The sequence below is a fragment of the Oryzias melastigma genome, linkage group LG22 (assembly GCF_002922805.2).
Source record: "Oryzias melastigma strain HK-1 linkage group LG22, ASM292280v2, whole genome shotgun sequence".
Taxonomy (NCBI): Eukaryota; Metazoa; Chordata; class Actinopteri; order Beloniformes; family Adrianichthyidae; genus Oryzias; species Oryzias melastigma.
The window spans coordinates 1,437,478-1,453,590 of record NC_050533.1 but is presented as its reverse complement, the minus strand read 5'-3'; the positions used below and the strand labels follow the sequence as shown (position 1 = coordinate 1,453,590).

At 40.6% G+C, this 16,113-nt stretch overlaps 1 protein-coding gene and 1 long non-coding RNA gene across 4 annotated transcripts in view; both read right to left on the bottom strand.

Moving 5' to 3' along the window:
• Positions 1 to 16,113, bottom strand: part of slc8a3 (solute carrier family 8 member 3) — an 85,085-nt gene that overhangs the window by 39,949 nt on the left and 29,023 nt on the right. The gene's annotated exons all lie outside the window — the stretch shown is intronic.
• Positions 369 to 3,812, bottom strand: LOC118597984. The gene is made up of 3 exons (XR_004947016.1): positions 3,419 to 3,812; positions 821 to 1,093; positions 369 to 736 (listed from the first exon to the last, which is right to left on the bottom strand). It is a non-coding gene; the product is annotated as an uncharacterized LOC118597984 (long non-coding RNA).

Genomic DNA, 16,113 nt, shown 5'->3' with positions numbered 1-16,113 from the left:
TGATCAATTACACACAAAATTGTACATTTAAAATATTTATTTTTAAGTCAATCGATTAAAAAAATCCTAATAATCACACTTTTGGGTTGTGATGAATCACAAATACTCACAATGTTTTACTGGGTAAATTTTATGACAATATGCAGCTTTTGAACAAAATAGGCAAGAGAAATAAAATCTTCTTTTTTATTTATTAATTAAGAAACTGAAGCAAAAATGTTTAAATGAAACAACATTTTTATAAAATAAAAGCAACAATATAAGGTTGAGAGGACAATATAAGAAATCATTTTTAGTAAAAAAATTTTAATAGAATTCATAGAAATATAGAGTTTAAAATTAGGAAAAATGACTAAAAATGTGGCAACTTTCCAAACAAAGTTGACAGAACTGATGAAGAAAAGGAGGAAAAAAATGCAAAAATAAGAGCATGAATCAAGATGTAACAGAACCACACTGAGAAATCTGAGATTTCCACCTTATTATAAAACATTTTTTTATTTTGTCTAAATTGGTGTGAAAAATACAAAGTTGTTTGAAGCATCTGTGAGTTCCGGCGTCTTGGTGAGTTTGGTGAATACAAAAAAATCCTTTAAATTGTTTTATTGTAACAGAATCTCGAAAAGTGATCGGAGTGAGACCTCCTCCCGGTCATATCCTTCCCCTTCTGAGGGATGAAGGACACAAATCATGTTTGAGAGTCCACCATGCTTTCTTGCAGCCTCTGATTTAAAGACTGAAAGACAAAGAACATTTTAGGATCAAATGTTTCTGTTTATCTTCAGCTGCTACGTATTTACTCTGCATAACCGCAGACTACTGCACATGTGCATGCACTCTGCATGTGCATGCGCCTGCAGCCTCGTTCCACGCTGCTCTTCCTCACCGTGCACGCCCGCTCCGTGAACCTGTGGCTCAGCACTGAAAGGAAGTCCTCTTACGTTCAAACGGGTCTCCTGATGAATTCCTAATTATGAAGAAGTGAGTCTGCGATGCTTCCCGGCGGCCCGGGGGCTCCGTAGGACTGCTTTAACATCACACAGTCGCTGCCGCCGTCGTAGCGTTTAGCATCTTATTAGCGGCGGCTGCCCTCCTGCCCTCGAGGGCAAAAACACACACAGGAAATGAAACCTAAATACTTCCTTCTAGAGACATGAATATTTACAGAGTGAACGCCAGAAGCAAAGGTTATGAACCCGCCCACTTTCATTTAGACTTCGCTGGGGGCAGAAAACGGAGGAACTGTTCCAGAATCCAGACGGATACGGACGTCGATGACTACAGCAGATTGGACGATTTATCTGACATTTACTGTCTGACTCTATGGAAGCACGTTTGACTCATAATTCAAAATAAAAGTCAATACTGGAAATGTTTCTCATTTTCTCAAGAGACAAACGATGCAGTTACATTGTGGAAATGAAAAAGCATTTCTGTTAATCTATTTTAATTTTCAAATTTGATATTTCTTATTGAATTTTGGTACAAATTTAGTTTTGAAAATCAAATGTCAAATGCTATTTTCTTCATCATTTTAATTATGTCACAGATAAGTGGCGATAAAGAAAAAAAATGTTTGAATTGAAAAACTTTTTTTTTTGGTTTCAAATCTTTTTTTTTTTCTTTTTAAATCTGAAAATTTCAGTTTCAAAACTTCCTGGCCGTGTTGTGGCCAAACGTTTTTCAAACAAAGTTGAAAGTGAAAAAAAGACTTATGACTGAAAAAAAGCTTTGAAAAACGTTTTTTTAATTTCAAATTTTCTTTTTGAAAGCTATACAACAGAACAGCTGAAAATGATTCCATTTATCAGTAGGGCTGGGTTGATGAAATCCATTAATTAGTTAAAGCTTAATAAACTAATAATCAATTCATAAAAATATAGATTGATTTAGCACTTAAAGCTAAAGTCTGCTAGCTTGATGCTAATGTTTAATGGTATTTCCCATAGGACGGCTAATGCTAACGCTCAGTCAAAATAAAAAAACATTTCTGAATAAATTAACATCTTCATAAACAGTTTTTTGTTGATACTTCTTCTTCTTCTAGAAAAATGTGTAATGCCAAAGCGTGATCACCACCTAGTGGCTAAACTGAAACGTTGAAAGTGAAAAAAAGACTTATAACTGAAAAAAAGTTTTGAAAACAGCTGAAAATTATTGAATTTATTTTAGAATAGCAAACATTTTTAGACATGTTACATTTTTTTTGGTCAAACACCAATATTTTTTTTAATTTGCTTTATTTGGGTTTCAAATAATATTGGCCCCAATTTACCTCCATAGCCAGCGCTCCACCTGAACCGGATCACAAACGTGAGCAGCTGACAGGAGGAGCGCTAAACGCTCTGACTATAAAGAAGGAGGTGTGGGAGCTGATAAGATCCCGACTCGGAGCGCTCTTATCAGGTCGTGTCCAATCACTAAATCATCCGAGTCTGACTGTGTCTGCACAGGCGCTCGCCTATGTGTCACCCGCAAGAATTATTCCTGAAACGATTCCTGAACAATCTTTGGACTGAGATGAGCAAAAATAATTAGCAAATCATTAAATCCTCCCAGAAAACAGAAAGTTTCTGGAACGAAGCAGAAACACTCGCTATGGTTTTCTTTTTTAAGCTTTAAAAGAGTCGATGAGTCGCTGGATTCATTAAACTCAGGTTTACTAAAGATGCACTAAAGATCTTATTTTCTGGTGATTTTAGATCAAACAAATGTTTTTAATGCAGGATTTTGTGGATCTCCAGACGTTTTCAGTAGGACTGGGTTTATAAAATCCATGAATCGATTTAAGCTTCATAGATCAATAATCGATTAATAAAAATATAGATAGATTTAGCACATAAAGCTAAAGTCTGCTAGCTTGATGCTAATGTTTAATGGGATTTCCCATAGGACGGCTAATGCTAACGCTCAGTCAACCTAAACAAACAATTCTGAATAAATTAACATGTTTATGAACAGTTTTTTGTTGATACTTTCTTCTTCTTCTGGAATAAGATGTAATGCTATAGCGCGATCGCCACCTAGTGGTCAAACTGAAACGTCCTCCAGGAGAAGCAGAACAATGTTTATAATGTTAATGATCTGAACATTTTAGTTAGAACTTCTCCTTTAGAGAATCCATGTAACTCTGGATGATATTAACAATCTGATTATTTCACTGATACATTTACAGGATGAGATCAGATTAATATAAATATATTCTAAACCTATAGTAGATTATTAATGTATTTCTGAACAAATGTGTCTAAACTGTTTTAAACGTAATTAAATCAGAAAGAGATCAGATAAAAAAAGTCAGATTTGAATGGATTCAGGCTCTTGGGAATCGAATTGAATCGAATTGGAAATGATTCGTTTTCCCGTCTTTCTCCATGTTTGTCCCAAAGTCTTCGTCTGCTGGATCCTGAACTCTGACCTGGATGACCTGGGCGACCTGGATGACCTGGATGACCTGGATGAGTCCCGCTCGCGTTCTTGGACCAATCCGACCATATAACAGAACCCTCCTCTGATGTAAATCTCTGAGAGTTTCTTCCTCCGGCAGCGCTTGATCCTCGGCTCCACCGTGTCCTGGACCTCCGACAGCGACTGTCAGGACCGCGTTGCATCAACTCCTGGAGAGGAACAGCGAGGTCGAGGGGGCGGGAACTTAACAGGAAGTCCTAATCAGGCGTGGCAGAGAGATCCACTCGGGTATGTTCTGTCCCGGTCCAGCCACCGTTCCTCTCGTCTGTTTTCTCTCCGGGCTGCTGTTTTTCTCGCGGCGTTCTCCTCCTGCCTCCTTCCTGTTGATGAAGCGGATATTTTCAGCCCCTCTTGGAGGTTCGAGGCTTCGTTTGTGCTGGACGTAGAGGATGCTGACCCGACTCCCCGGTTCCTCAAGGCCAAAACCAACACCTGTTCAAAGGAGGAGCTGCAGCCCTGACCTCCAGATCTGGATTGAATCCAGATTTACTAAACATTCTGGGTGATTCTCTCAAGGATTCACATGAAACCTGACCAACCAAGACGCTTTAATTCATACTATCGACATACCGAGTACATTAAATAAATCCCATTAAACCAAGAATAACCTGGATTAATTCATATCTGATGATTAACCCTCCAGTGTTTTTGTTCTTTGGTTTACTGAAACTGTTCAATTGTTAACGAGATCATTCCAGCCGATTGTGAAGGAGAAGAGCGGCTCGTCGATATTTATTTCTTAATAATAAATATCGATAATATTTTTTTTTTGCTAATTTGGAGTTAAACCAGTATTTTAGCAACGTGTAATCTTATTTTACATAGCTAATTTGGCATCTACTGGAGATTTTTGAGCTAATTAGGAGTTAAGCTAATGTTCTATCAATATGTTAGCTTTTTGGCTAATGTAACATCTACTGAGGTTTTTGGGGCTAATTGTGGTTCAAGCTAATATTATAGCAACACATTAACCTTTTTTTTGGCTATTTTGACATGTACTGAGGCATTTTGGGATAATTCAGAGTAAAGCTAGTATGTTAGCATCGGGTTAGCGTTTTGGCTAATTTGGAATCTACTGAGGTTTTTTAGGCTAATTCTGAGTAAAGCTAGTGTTTTAGCAATGTGCTACCTGTTTGACTAATTTGCAATCTACTGACGTTTTGTGGCTAATCCTGAGTTAAGCTAGTATTTTAGCATCATGTTACCTTTTTTTGGGTAATTTTGAACTTACTGAGGTTTTTTGGGATAATTCTGAGTTAAACTAGTATTTTAACAATGTGTTTGACGAGCTGCTTTTCTCCTTCAGGATCTGTTGGAATTATCATGTTAACGGTGGAAAAGTTAAAGATTTTGTGTTTAAGCATCACTGACGACGCCTCAGGTGTTAAAGGGTTAACACAGGAATGCTAATGCATCTGAAATGTGATGCTTTAGGGACTTCTAAAAGGAATTCACAGAAATATCTAGTATTTGTATCATGACTGAGTAACTGTAGAGTTACAGATATTATGCTAATCTGTTCCTGCATCACCGACCAGCAAATACTTCATAATAATTCCAATAAAATGGTTTTCAACAAATTCTTCGATCCACATGAGATGTTTCTGCTGGAGCATCAGCCGGTCAGCCTGGTGGTTGTGTGGAACGGTCAGAACGGTGACGCATTATGACCAACAGAAGGGGGGGGTTCAGGCTGGGGGGTCGTGTGATGTCACTGTGAGTCTTCCTGTGAGTGAACAAATGACCATGTGACCTTTATCTGATCCTAAAAGAGGCAAATCTGTTCCTATAAATGAGATCTCATCCTTCATCCAAACATCTGTAAGTGTGTCTGCTGTGCTGCTCAGGATCATCATGATCTGATTCTACAGGCTGCAGTGGATGCAGTTTAGTTTCCAGAATGGAAAATAATCCCAAAGCAGAACTTAGAGACAAGTGGAAATGGAGTTTCTTCTAATGTTTCCTGGTGGAGATTTTTCCAGAAAATATGGAGAAACTGGATCTGTACCAAACAGTCAGAAGGATCCAAAAGATAATCCAGTGTGATAACAATAATCCAACAGAGGACGTATGGAGCTGAATTCAGGCCAATATTATTTGAAACAAAACAAATTAACCAAAAAAAGGTTAAATGTATGAAACTTTTTGCTATTCAAAAATAAACAATTATTTTCCGCTTCAAATGTTCAGATTTTGAGGTTTCAAAACTCAAAATTTTAATTTCAAAAACCTTTCTCCACAATGTGGAAAAAAGTTTTTTTTTATAGAAATTTTGAGTTTTGAAACCTAAAAATCTGAACATTTGAAGCTGAAAATAATTGTTTATTTTAGACCATAAGAAACACATTAAGTCACTTTTTTGTTTCGACACTAAAGTCATTTATTTATTATTTGTCATCGTCGCTCATTCATTTCATCTTCTGCAGATTTTTTTTATATTAATCTGTAGATTTTAGCTTCACCTTGTTATAAAAAGTCATTTTTCTCCTCATTTCTTTACCAAGTTGACATTCGATCATCAGAATCCCTTTCAGGGTCTCAGGGTTGCTGGAGCCTATCCAGGCTGTTGGAATCCCAGTGGTCAATCTGAGGTAAACTGACATTCATTGGATTTACTTTACCCCTCCCCCTTTATGGCTCAATGTTTGAAGACATGACGTCTTAGTTTCTGTCGTCTGTTCTTCATTGTCTCCTTCAGACGGAGATTTATTAGCTAAGAAAGAAGAAGATCAATCAAAAAACTAATTACTGCTGAAAGTTGAGTAAAGATTGGCAGCAAACACGTCACATTTTCAGATAAATGAGTAAAAGTATTCTGACGATGCTCTCAAACACGCAGCAGCAGCAGCGTCAAAGGTCAGCGCTGCTGCGGCGCCCTGAGCAGGAAGTAATGATGTGTCACGGAGCTGTCAGGATGAAAACTCCAACCGCTGGGAAACAGTCTGCAAGCGCCTGTCACTCCGGCACCAACACTCCTGCAGTTACTCTGCAAATGTGACACGAAACAACCGGGACCGAAACGCCACAGAGGAGCTGAGCCGCCATGATGCTCGGCGAGCGGCGAGCGACTGGGCCGCGTTAAAACCCAGATCCAGACTGAAAACGCGCCTGCAGTTAAGATGGCGGTTGGATGACCTGAGAGCGGTTTGGGTTCAGCTCTCAGGATGAGTCGGGACGGCAGAAGAACTGGAGGTCAGCAGAGCTCCGTCGGTGGACCGGAAGTCGGACGTGAGCGCACAAAAACACAGAAGAAGAACGCAACAAAACATCCAAATCACAAACACCAAATCTGTAGACGAGCGCTCACGGTTGACCAATGGGAACGCCGCGCACTGAAGACGGAACCACAGAGGGCCTGGTGCAGACTGCAAGATGGCGCCGAGACGTCATCGACCAGAACCAGAGGTTCATCTCCGTATCGCTAAGAAAAAACTTTATTTAAACTTTCAACTCAAACAGTTACGGAGTTTCTTCTTTTAAGCTTTAATAAAAGTTTGAACACTCATGAAAACTTTTGTTATTCATGTTGAAAACAATCCAGTAAACGACATAAAAATACATTTTTATAGAATGATTTATTTTCACACTTGATATGAGGACGAAACTACCGGTAACTAAGAACTTTAAAAATGTAAAAACTTGTTTTTGGAGGAAACACTTTGAATCTTTAGTAAAACAATATGTGTTCCATTTAACGTCATATTTTTAAGAACATTTGTGAGTTGCTTGTTTCAAGCTTGATTTAGAGAAACTGAAACATTTTAATTCACTCATAATTTATAAATGTATCTTCAAGCCCGTAAATAAGATCATTTTGGTCCAGAATTAGAGATAGTTGGACTTTTGGAGTCAATAAATAAGATGTTGTTGGGGAGAAAAGTTTATAAATATACACATTTTAAAGACGTAAAGCTCTTTTTCTTCATACACTCCAAGTTTAGAATTTCTAAAAATTTCTAGTGCAAAATAAATTCTGAGAGCAAAATATCAAAATATCTAAATTTGAGAAAAATTTTAACAAAAGTTTAATTTAGTCTAAAAAGAAACTAACAAAAATATATCGTTAGTTTCATTGACAGCTTTTTTTTTTTTTTTTAACCTTTTTTTTAGGATATTTTTAGAACATCTTTGGAACATAATTTCACAGGTAAAAATAAAAAGAGGCCAAAACAAACGTATGATAAAGAATAGGAAGAAGTGACAGGATGGAGGAATAAAGATAAAAATAAAAATGCAAATGATGGGAATGAAGAACTAGATTAACTCTAAAAAAAAAACAGAATTTCTAAAGTTTGTGATATGTATAAAAAGAACGAAACACACAGGAAACAAGAGGATTAAAGAGATATTAAATAATAATAATTTTAAATAATAAAAAGCAGAAAAATGAGGAGAGATGTAAAAACAAAAGCTAAAAGAAAATGAATAAACTGATGTATTTTATACAGAAAACAGACACTTGAACATTTCCTTCTTGAACCTTTACATCCTTTCATTCATTTCTGACTATAATATTTTAATATTGTTATTTAGTCCGATTCTGTTCCCCGTCAGACGGGCGTCATGGTGAGGAAAAACAAACGTGATTCTCTGAGAGGAACGAAGATGAAGAGACAAACGTGAGGATGCAGAGAAGAGATGGGAGGAAAGATGGAGGGATGAGCGAGCAAACGCAGCGGAGGGAGAGGAGAACAGAAGTGGCAGACAGAGGGTAAAGGAAACGCTGATGTTTTCTCCCTCCCTCCTTTTATTTCCCCCCGGTGTCACCCTGATTATATAAGTGCCACTTGCTAAAAATAAAGCCTGCAGTAGAAACTGTGAGTGTGAGGCTGCGCGTGTGCACGTGCATGAGCGCGCACGGGTGCATCTCCCTCCCTCGTGCACACGCACGCACGCCTGGATGCTAACAACAGAAAGACGGCGGCGTGTGAACGCACGCGCAGGAGGCCCGGAGAGACGGGTGCAGATTCTCTCCGGTTGCCATGGCAACGCAGCCTGGCTTCCAGAGGCTCTCCCAGCATCACATCATCAGTTTGCCCCCCTTTGCATTCTCTCCCCCCCACTTAACATCCTGGTGTTTGATTACTTCATACCCCCTCCCCCACAGACACACCTTCACCCGTCCTGCATCTCCTTCATTCAGCTTTAGCCACGCCCTCCGTCTGCTGGAGAACATCCATGTTTATCACAACGGTTAGCTGACCCCTCCCCCGAGCCAGCTGACACACCTGTCAGGCCTCAGGTCAAGCTCCACCTCCATTCCCCTCAGTGACAGGTAAACGCTGCAGGTCGGCGTGCAGCTCAGCTCGCTCCAGAACTTCTGGTTCTGGTTCTGCCACCAACCCGTCCTCCGGTCCAGTCTCTGCTTTCAGCGTTGGAATGTCGCCTCAGCAAAGAACCAACAATCAGGCTCTTAGGAGAAGGGATGTAGACGCGTTTCCACGGAAACCAACCAATCAGCTTGAAGACGCACAACATCCAATCAGGACGACAAAAGTCATCGACAAACACGCAGCAGCTTCAGAACCCTCAAACGTCAACTTTTAGTTTATGGTCCTTTTTCCTGTTGTGTAAATCAAACATTTTGACAACAAAAGAAAAAAAAATAAAACATTTTATGTTCAACTGAAACTGGATTATTTTGACTTCTGGCTCAATTTCACCAAAGTAATGAAATGTTTGCTTATGAAACCCTGAGAATCCAGAAGGAAAAATATTTAAAATATATTTCAAACTTCATTTTATTAACATCAATCTAGATTAATAAAAACATCAGTATGTTCGATCTTTGTTTCCAAACTTTCATCTCGTTAAAGACATTAATGCTACTGAGGCTTTTTTGAGCAATTCTTTAATTGTGCTAATATTTTAGCTACATGTTAGCTTTTGGCTATTTAGCATCTAATATGTTTTCTTGGGTTAATTCTGAGTTAAGTTTATATTTTAGAAACGTGTTAGCTTTTTTACATAGCTAGTTTGGCATTTACTGGGGATTTTTGAGGTAATTAGGAATATTAATCTAATATTTTATCAAGATGTTAGCTTTTTTGTTTTTTACATATACTGAGGTGTCTAAGGCTAACTGTGACTTAAGCTAGTATTTTAACAATGTGCTCACTTTTTTTGCTAATTTGACATCTATGGAGGTTTTAAACAAATATTAAGTCCATATCTTTCATACATTTTTAGCAAATTTTGGATTTTTAAGTATTTTTTCCAGTTCTTGTGCACTTCCTGCAGCTTCATGTCCGTTAGCTACTTTAGCATCATGCAGATAGCTTCAGCATTTTCAGCAAAACCCTTGAGCAGTAAATTTATTCAGCCTCTTTAGCAAACATTTTCAGTATATTATGTTTTAGTTGTAGTCAAATTCACTAAATCTGAAGTATTTTTGAATTCTGGACTTACAGAGAAGTTCCATCGTCTGGTCCCAACTAGCAGAAGCGGCTCTGCGGACTAATGGGAGAGCGTCCCTCCTGCGACAGCGGCGTATCGAAGGCTGGATTGGGGCTTAAACCACTCTAGTTCCTGTTTCTGCAGCGACTTGACCTGATCACGATCGTTGAGGAGCAGCAGGAATTAACAGACTCAACGCTCTGATATGAACACATCGTGACTGTTGCTTCATGGGAATTATTTTTAGGAGCTGAAACTTTTAGGAAGGAGAGGATAAATGTCAGATAACTACATAAAAATCAACCAACCCAGAGAGAGAAAGGCTTCACTGCTGTTTGAAACCAACAGCGCACTGCTGGACTCCGGGTCACCTTTGGGTATCTGTGTCACGGCTGACGGCGGCTGGCAGCGTGACGAATGAACACCTTCACTCAACAGATGCTCCAGGATGGAAGTTCTGAACACCTGAGACTGTCAAAGTCTTCAGCCGCTCTTCATCCTGCAGAGACTCTGATGTCTGTCCTCATGACCCAAAGAGACGCAGAACCGAGTTACTGACGTGTAGACCTGCTGGGGGCGGAACCAGCTTCTTCCCTCCATCTCATGTCATTTCTGATGCCGCAAGTGTTTTTCAGACCGATTAGCAAAATATGTTTAAGCTGTTGACTCACTAAATGCAGCAAAAACAAAGTATACTTTTAAAACTTTTTCAGGTTTATTTTGAAAGAATCTACGGAAAGCAGTTAGGGACATTTTGAGTAACAACTTAATTAACTTAACACAGATATTTGGCCATATTTAAGACAAATGTTGAATAAACAAGAATGATACCATCATTTTTGGGTTAAACACACCAGATACTGACCCCCACCGCAGCGTAACACTGCAGAGAAACACTGAAAGCTAGACTGTCAAAATAAAATGATTAAACGTCTAATGTGTCCTACTTCAAATTGAGGACAGCTCCCCACAAGTAATTCACGTTTGATAGTAAGTTTTTAACAAACAAAGACATTATGAGTGAAAGCGAAATTCAGTTTCTGCAAAACCAAGACTATGGAAGCCGAAAACAGCCGGCCCAAATATTTTGTGTTTTCTCGTTTTAATATCTCGACATAATGAGATAATATCTTGTTTATCTTGTTATAACTAAGTCATTATAACAAAATATTATCTCGTAATAACAAGATAATATGTCGTCATAACAAGATGTTATCTCGTTATAATTAAGTCATAACAACATATTTTCTCGTCATAACAAGATAATGGGCCATTTTCAGCTTCCATTAAAAGTTTTTAACATTTTACATTTTAAAGTGGTGTATATATATATATAGTCCCAACATAAGCCACAAAACCAAAATCCAGGAAATTTCCAGGAAAATTAATTTTCAATTTGTAATAAAGTAAAAATAAAAAAATAGCTAAAATAAAATCAACAATAAACCATACTTTTCACTGTAATTTATCACTAAGTTTTCTGAAGGAAATATTTATAGAATTTCTTTCTAAATAAATGAGATTCTCCATTTATTTGAATTTTGTCTCTCCTTGCCTTCCGTAGAATCCGTCCTTCAGGCAGTGAAAGCAGCGTGGAGAGCATCCTCACCGTGTTCGATCCCACACACCAAAGTTCTGCCGCGGGCCACAGAGCGGAGGTCCGCTTTCATTCACAGTTCTAGATCTGAACCATGCAGAAGCTGACGCGACTCCGAGGACTCTGACTACCAACAGGAAGAGGAGGCTCACATCTCACGTGTGATGAAAGTGAGGATGCTCGAATCCCAGCAGCATCCTCCACGTCCTCCTCATCAAACGCTCCTTCCTTCTGTTTTTCTGGCTCTGCTTCCATGTTTGCAGCTCGTCTGAAGGCCAAATGCAGATCCTGGAGTCCCACAAGCTTCATTTTTAGCTCGTGTTTGTCAAGCTTCTCCAATTATAGTCGTGTTCCAAGGCTGGACGCTCCCACACAGCTCTCTGCTCTCACTAAACACGTTGAGATCTGGGGAAATCCGCCCTGAGCGGCGTCGGTTTGATGTGTTCAGACAGGAGCGCTCACTTCCTGAACCCTGTTTGTTTTAGTGACTGTTCTTCTGAAGGGAACCGAGTTCTCTGCAGGAGATCAGGCCTGGCGATGGTTCTGAGACGTGATGCTGAAAAGCTCGACGGAAACACGGTTTCTGCTCTGATAACAGCTGATCCACAAACGGGAGAGCTGCAGCCGTCACATGTGAGCGAAACAAAGGAGAGAACACAGAGAACATCCAAACGTGCTACGAGCCGTTTGACACTCAGCCTTGTCACCAGTCGGGTAAACCAGATGATTGAATGAGTTTCTTGTTTCCTAGCAACAGAACAATCGACAGACTGAACCGAACAGATGCAGAATTTTTTACTTAGGTTGTTTTAATGACAAGTTAATTCCTTTAAATGTGTTTCCCTTAAGAAGTTTGTGCAGATTTAGCAAATAGGACAATCAAAACCGTTTCTTTTTTGTTCTTTTACAGTTGCTGCCTTTAGGGGGCGCCACAGAAAATCCTCCACCTATCCTCTCTACGTCCATGAACTTCCTGTGTCCTGGTTCCTCCAAACTCAGCATCCTTCCACCAACATCATCACTGACGTGTCCAAACATCTCCATCTGCCTCCCTGCACTGATCTCCAGAGCATCTACCAGGATCTGATCCTCTGGATTCATTCCTGATTTTAGATAAAACATCACAATCATAATTAAAACAGTACTGGGAAAGTTTTTTTTAATTAAAAAAATGGTCATAGGTGAACTTTAAACACAGATTCTCCGTCTAACCTCCACCTCTCTAGACGTTCCTCCACCTACTCTCAGTACAGATCAGAGTCATCTGCAAACATCATGATCCGCAGAGATTCCTGTCTAAACAGTCTGTCCATCACCATGGAAACCAGAAGGAAGTCTTCCAGCTCTCCTTTATAACTCCAACCTTCTTCTCCACCACTCCATTCTTCTAAACCAGATCCTCCCTGTTCTCTGGGAGGGTTCAGTGAGTTTCTAAACATACTTTTAAAACTGAGCCATAAAAATACACAAAACCACAGGAAACCATATTATTTAAACAAACTAGTAAATATATCAATCATCTAATCAGATAATCAGATAATAAAATAATTGTTTCTGTGACTATAGAGACCGATCAGATGCTGGAGGCCGGTGAGGCAGACGGACACTTCAGCTCCGTGCTGCTGGAGATGAACGCTTGATGCTCCACAAAAACCTGTTTGCCGTTCACAGTGAGAGCGGAGCGCGCCATTACTTTCAGCGCTGACAAGCAGATTCATCAGCCGGAGTATTCTTGTGGTGGCACCTGCACTAATTCCAGTCTGAATGATGTTCTCCATCCATTATACGATGATTAAATCATTACCCGCCCACCCCCGGCCCTCAGTCACATTACTGCTGCGAACCACACATTCATCAAGGCCCCGAATCTGCCGCTGTGGCGAGTAGGTGAGAGTCGGGACAGAGAGGAACAATGCAGCCGAGCGGCCTCTGGTGCATTTTAGCATCGAGCTAAAGGATGTTGTCATCTGGGTGTGGAGAGACGCCAGAGCGAACTCAGAGTTCTGGTCCTAAAGTCTCAGTCAGGGGACCCTGTGCTGCAGGTCCTTGGGTTGTTTGGAGGGTCGTGTTCATTTTGACTTTTGTAAAACTGGTGATTTGATTTTAATTTCCTGGGAATTTGTTTGAAGTCCGCTCAGACTTGTGGGAATGCAGCCTCGTTGCTCACGACGTTTGCAGGAATTGAGATTTCAAGCTGCTAATGCAACATCTATGACTCAAAGAAACGAGGCATTTATGCTGGTTTTGATGTCGCTTTGTATTGTTTTATCCAGTTTTTATTTCCCGTAAATGTTTTGTTTAGAGTTTTGATTGTAACCCATAAGAAGAAATGTGATGACCACCAGAAACCCAAATAAACCTGTGTGTTCATGACCAGGATGTTCATGATAAATGTGTACGACACGCCTGTGCTTCACCTCCTTCCCCCTCATGAGTTGTAGAAGTGTTCATACAACCTGTCGCCCGCAGCACACCCGTAGGAAAAAAAAAATCTCTCCACGGTTCACAAAGTGGTCTATGACTTTGACATTGTGTGGGTCACCTGTGTCCCCGTACAGGTTTGACTGCTTTCACCTGCAGACGCCCAGATCCCGCCGTAAGGACAGTTCAGGTCCTGAACCTTCTTCAGGTCTGTATTCTGACTGGGATCTACCTGGATCTACCTGTAACGAAGGAGCTGAGTCCAGTGGATCCATTTGCAACTTGACTTTAATACCAACACAGGTAAGGACAAGGTAGAACGCAGTCAGGAAACAGGCCAGGGTCAAACATTGGAGCCAGGCGGGAGACGAGGAAACAGGCGAGAGTCAAACATAAGCAGGCAAAAGGAAGAATGCTCAGACTGATGCACAGAGCAGCAATACAAGACTTCGCACGGAGCAGAGTGAGGAATATATGGAACACTGATGATGATGACGAACAGCTGCTGGTGACAGCGAAATGGTGGTGGATTCATGGTAAATGGCGTATACTTATATAGCGCTTTCTACCTTCCTTCAAAGGCCCAAAGCGCCTTACTGTCACTGACCCATTCGCACACTAATGGCGGCTCCGCTGCTGAACACTGGCGCCATCTTTCCACCAGAGGCAATGTGGGGTTCAGTGTCTTGCCCATGGACACTTTAAAACATGGGCGGGTAAGACGGGAATCAGACCCGCAATCTTCCAATCAGGAGTTGACCGCCTCTATTGCATGAGGCATGATGGGACGTGGAGCAAAAGAGGAGGACAAATGAAGTTTGTACTCAGGTGAGGGCTCCCTCAGGTGGTCAGAGGGCGTGACTGACTGACACTACCGGAGATTTGCGACACTACCGGAGATTTGCGACACTACTGGTGAGATCTCTTCAGTCATTGGCCAGCAGTTATGGGGGCGGGTCAAAACAAAAAGAGAAAGATGGAGGTGCTGTGATTTGTAAGGATAGTTCACTTATTTTGAATTTTTATTTCGGTGATCGACTTTGAGCGTCTGTATGAGGGTCAGGTTCAACACTTTTTACTGCTGCTTTGGTACAGCGGACACATGCTTCACGGCCGTATTGAGGACGCTACAGCTATGAGGTACACTGATAAGTGTTTATGACATATAGATTGTCAGGAAAACAGAGTTGGAGCATGTGGATCACGTTTAAAGATGCTTTTATGAGCCTACATTCACATCTTAATGAGTCGCTGTTGCATCACTGCTCCAGGTTTGTCCCGGCTACGGTGGCCGTTTTGGTTCGGTTATTTTGGTCTCAGAAGATGGGTCAGTTTGCGTCTGCGTATTCAGACTGAAACTTTGTTCCAGATCATCGGGGGAAACAAACTCTGGTTCACTTTAATCAGACCAAATGTGTCAGGTCTGAATACAGTCTAAGGCTTAAAGAGGCGGGACTTTGAGATTCTTGCTCTGAAATGATACAAAAACTTACAACTAGAACATTCCCAAAACTAGGAGAACTCTTTAAAAGAACAATGCAAATTGAATTTATGCAACTAGAAAGCAGAAATCTGTTCTGAAATGTCTATTTTTTTAGAAATAAATCAGACGTTTCTCCTGTTAAACAGCAGGCGGCCATCTTTCTGGTTCATCTGCTCCATTTAAGCTTGTTGTGCCTGAGTGTCATCAATTGGTTACCTGTCTCCCTCTCTGGGTCTCTACCCTACACTTCCCATCAGCCCCTGCTGTCACTCCCAGCAGTATTTAGTCAGAGCCCTGAGTTCCGCTCAGTGTGAAGTCTTGTTTGAGCCTCTCTGCCTGCATCGCTGAGCGTTCTCATCCTGACCTGATCTTCTGACTTGTCTTTTACCTGACCCTCAGCTGGACTCTGACCTCTCTGGTTGTTCTCTGATGACTTCATGCTCGTGTTTGACCTCTGCCTGACCCTGATTTAGCTTTGTGGACTTTTAGCTGAGCTTCACTCCTGTCCTCCTGCCTGCACTTGGATCTGGCCGTCTGACCGTTTGTGACAGAAAGAATGAAATTAAGGGCGTTTGTGTTACCGTATCCATGGAAAAACATCATGAAGTTCAAGAGGAAACGACTAAAACTCTCCTCCACGTTGGTTCAGGACTCCGCCCCCTGATCACGTCATCAACACGTCACCGACCAGAGCGGAATAAAAGTGTTTTTTTGTCAGGCATTATTCAGACGCCTGTTGCTGTGCGGT